Source organism: Orycteropus afer, unplaced genomic scaffold, assembly GCF_000298275.1.
Source record: "Orycteropus afer afer isolate SDZICR_OR568_19922 unplaced genomic scaffold, OryAfe1.0 scaffold00108, whole genome shotgun sequence".
NCBI lineage: Eukaryota > Metazoa > Chordata > Mammalia > Tubulidentata > Orycteropodidae > Orycteropus > Orycteropus afer.
The window spans coordinates 2,044,560-2,049,642 of NW_006921695.1; positions in this window are offsets into that span (position 1 = coordinate 2,044,560).

The following is a 5,083-nucleotide window of genomic DNA, read 5'->3' on the forward strand; positions in this document are numbered from 1 at the left end:
TAAACCAAATAAAATTTCTGCCTTCAGGGAGTTTAACTCCTAGTAGAAGATAGGCAATGAATAAAAAAAAATAAGTGAATTTGTTGATATATTGGAGGTACAGTCCAAAAAACAAACCAAACTCATGGCCGTCTATTTGATTTGTCTCACAGGGACCCTCCTTGGGTTTCCAAGGTTGTATCCCTATGGAAGTAGATTGCCTACTCTTCCTTCTGAGGAGTGGCTCGTGGGTTTGAACCACCAGCCATCTGGTTAACAGTCAGAGGCCTTAGGCACTATACCACCAGAGTTTCCAGAGGTATATTAAAAAATAATAAAAATAAAAGGTATATCAGAAGACAATAAAAGCCAAGGATTAGAGTAAAGTAGGTCTTTTAGTCACCTAAAGCTGTTGTAATTGAAATACCCTAAAGGAGTGGATTTAAAGAACATAAATGTGTTTTCTCACAGTTCAGGAGGCTGGAAGACATGCTCCAGGGGAAGGTACTCCTTGTGTATGTCAGCTTCTAGTAGCTGTTAGTAGTCCTTGGTGTTCCATGGTGTGTAGATACATTTGTCTCCATCATCTGTATTCCTCTTTCCCCTGTGTGTATCTCTGTGTCTACTCTGCTGTTTTTTAATAACTCAGAAGTGATTAGGTTTAGGACACACCCACCACTATTATGACCTCATTACCATAACAAAAACAAAACTCCCTATTTCAAACAGAACCATATTTACAGGTATAAAGGTTAGGATTTGAACATTATTTTTCGGGGACATAATTGAAGTCACAATAGTAGAGAAGATGTATAGGGTAAAGAAGGTGAAGAGAAGTACAATTTAAAATCATTAGAAGAGGAAAAGCCTCACTGAGAAGGTAATATTTGAGCAAAGACTTGAAGGAGTTGTGAGTGAGCAATGTATACATTTCAGAGGAAATGGCAAAGCAAAGGCCCTGCATCCATCACAGCAGGAGACAGATGGAACAGTCAAACCGAGTATTTTGAGGAAAGTTTAAAAAGTGATTATTTACAGAGATGTGGGCAGATTATAAGGAAATGACTAGGGATAATATGTATTCAGGAGCCAGAGAAGTGGGGTGCTATAATTTAATCATCACTACACCTGAAGTCATGAGCAGCAAGTGGTTATTGGGACTTGGAGGCAGAGACAGCTATATGGAGAGAGTCTGCCTTTCAGGAGCTGTCACCTCAGGTCAAGGGATACAGCATACTGCACCAAAACTGCAGGAAGGAAGTGGAGGAATAAGTAGTCTGACCTCACTTTCTGCTGGGATCCCCATTGGCTAAATCCAGCTGGAAGCCAGGCGACCAGGAGATCACCAAGGTAGGTCCTAGAGGTCATCCTTTCAGAGCACAGAGCACAGAGCAGAGCACATGGGGGTGCTCAAGCTTTGAGGCAAGATCATGGCTGGCATAAAGATGAATAACAAAGACATCACTATGATTACAGAGGAGTGATTCTAGAGAAGCGACAAGGAAATGAGATTAGGGAAGTGATAGGAGCCTAGAATTTGATGGCAGCCTTTGGAAAGTCCATAGTTTTATTATGAGTGAAACAAGGTGCTGTTGAAGAATTTTGTGTGAAAGGGTGATGTGAGCTCACTTATTTTTATAAACTGACTTATAACTGAATACTGAGTTAAGCATAGATTGTGGTGGGTCAAGGGTAGAACCAGTGAGATCAGTTAGTATGCTGTTGCCTAATTAAGGTGATAGAGATGGTGGTTTGGACAAGTGGTAGCAGTGGAGATTGCAAGAAATGATAGATTGTATGGTAATTCTATGTTTAATTTTTTTTTAATAATATTTTATTGTGTTTTTGCTGAAGGTTTATACAGTAGTTTAGGTTCCCATTCAACAATTTCTTTGCAAGTGTTCAGTGGCATTCATTATATACTTCCCAAGCCAGAACATTCTCAATATTTCCATTCTAGTTGCTCTGTTTCTATTAATCTAGTTTCCCTGCTGCTTTATATTCTCATCATCTTTGTCTTAAAATAATTGTTGACCACTTGGCCTCATATTGATTGTTTTTTTAAAGGAGCATGGTACACATGGATGATATTCTTTATTTTGCGTATGTTTAACTTTTTGAGAAACTGCCAAACTCTTTTTTCCACAGCAGTTGTACCATTTTATAATCCCACCAGCAGTGGATGAGAATTCCAGTTTTTTCACATTCTCACCAACAACTGTGATTTTCTATTTCTTTTTTGGAGGGGTATTTTATCATAGCCATCTTAGTGGAGGTGAAGTTGTAGCTTATATTTTTAAAAAGTATTTTATTGTGTTTTAGGTGAAAATTTATATAGTAAATTAAGTTCCCATTTAACAATTTTTATACAATTTTCCTGTGACATTGGTTACATTTTTCACAGTGTGTTAGTATATTCATTTTCTTTATTCTGTTTCCATTACCTCATTGTAGTTTTGATTTTCATTTCCCTAATGACTAATAATGATGTTTCATGTGTTTGTCCAAAGAATTAATAGTATGAAAGCAAATAGATATTTGTACACAAGTGTTTATTGTAGCACTATTAACAATAGCCAGAAGGTGCAAACTACCTAAATGTCCATCAGCAGAAGAATGGATAAACAAAATATAGTATGTCTATGTACACACAATGGAATATTACTCTGCTGTAAATAGAAGTGATGTCCTGATTCATGGTAAAACATGAATGAACCTTGAAAACATTATGCCGAGTGAAGTAAGTCAATCATAAAAGGACATATATTGTATGATTGCACTTATCTATAATGGTAAATGTATAAAAAAACAAAACAAAAACAAAAACAAAACAAAAGCCCACTGCCATCGAGTTGTTTCCAATTCATAGTGACCCCGATTAGGTTTCCAAGGCTGGAAATGTTTATGGAAGTAGATCATCCCATCTTCCTTCCATGGAGCTGCTGGTGGTTTGCAGCACTGACCTTCAGGTTAGCAGTCAAGTGGCTTATCCACTATGCCACCAGAGTTCGTATGGAGAATAAAATTTATTAGTAAATTTTATTACCAGTAGTGAGAGGGAGGTGAAAGAGAGATTCATTGCTTAGGAGGCACTGAGCTTCTGTTAAGGATGATGGAAAAATTTGGAAATGGATGCTAGTGATGGTTGCACAACATGATGGATGTAATTAATGTCACTGAATTGTATAGACAAAATTATTGAAATGGCAAGTGTTGGTTATATATATTTACCACAATAAAAAATGAAAAAAAAAAAGTGAGATTCTAGTTACATTTGAAAAGCAAAGTTAACAGGATTTGTTGACAGATTGAATACGGGGTGTAAGACTAAGAGAGAAAACAAGAACTAAAGGATCACTTCAAGGTAGAACAGGATTGCCAGTAATTGATCTGGGGACGATTGTGAACAAAATGGTTTTTAAGGGAAGTTCAGTAATCAATTTTGGATAGATCTGGTTTGAGATGTCTGTCTAGACATGGCAAATAGAAAGCTGGCTTTATGACTCTTGAGTTTTAGAGGGAGGACTTACCAGGATAGAGATATTGTGTATATGTTGGCATATTGTTGTTACTCTTCTTAGTTGCCATTGAGTGAGCAACTCCCACCACTCATCTGTCAGTTTGTCATATGGTGGGGACTTGTATGTTGCTTTGAGGCTAGAGGCTATGCCACCAGTAGTTTGAATACCAGCAGGGTGACCCATAGTGGACCGGTTCCAGTGGAGCTTCCAGACTAAGATAGGCTAGGAAGAAGGATGGTGCCATCTACTTTAGAAAAAATTGGCCACTGACAACCTTATGAATAGCAGTGAAACACATCTGATAATTACTGAAAAACTTTATGAATAGATGTGAAACACTGTCTGATATAGTGCTGGAAGATGACCCCTTCAGGTTGGAAAGCACTCAAAATACGACTGGGGAATTGCTGCTTCTTGAAAGTAGAGTTGACCTTAATGATGTGGATGGAGTAAAGCTTTTGGGATCTTCATTTGCTGATGAGGCAAGATTCAAACTAAGAAGAAACCTTCATAATAGTCAGAATGTGGAATCTATGAAGCATGAATCTAAGAAAATAGGAACTTGTCAGAAATTAAATGGAAGCATAAAGATCACTATCTTATGCATTACTGAGCTGAAATGGACTGTTTCTGGCCATTTGAATCAAAGAGTCATATGGTCTACTATATGGGGAATGACAAATTGAAGAGGAATGGCATCACATTTATCATCAAAAAGAACATTTCAAGATCTATCTTGAAGTAGTACAAAACTGTCAGTGATAGGGTAATATCCATACACCCATGAGGAAGACAAATTAATATGGCTATTATTCAAATTTACATGCAAACCACCAAAACAAAAGTTGAAGAAGTTGAAGATTTTTACCAACTTCTACTGTCTGAAATTGACTAAATATGCAATCAAGATATATTGTTAATTACTGGTGATTGGAATGTGAAAGCTGAAATCAAAGGAGATGTATCAGTAGTTGAAAAACATGGCTTTTGTGATAATAAAGATGTTGGGAATCACATGATAGAATTGCAAGACCAATGGCTTATTCATGGCAACTACATTTTTCAACAATATAAACAGCAAATATAAACATGGACCTCACCAGATATGCAGAAATCAAATTGACTGCATTTCAAGATCTATCCTGAAGTACAATGGAAAGAATCAATGGAGAAGCTCAAAAAGGCCAAGCACTAACTGTAGAACAGACCATCAATTGCTGATATGCAAGTTCAAATTGAAGCTGAAGAAAATTAAGCAAATCTACGAGAGCCAATATGTGACCTTGAGTATATCCCATCTGAATTTAGAGACCATCTAAAGAATAGATTTGACACATTAAACAACAATGACTGAAGAACAGACGAGCTGTGGGATGACATCAAGAACATCATGCATGAAGAAAGCAAAAGGTCATTAAAAAGACATGAAAGAAATAAAAGCTAAAATGGATGTTAAAAGAGACTCTGAAACTTGCTCTTGAATGGAGAACAGCTAAGATGAAAGGATAATTAACACATCCTGATTCCATGTTTGGCCAATTTCAGACTGTAGAAGCTGATAAAATCCTTCAATTTCCTCATCT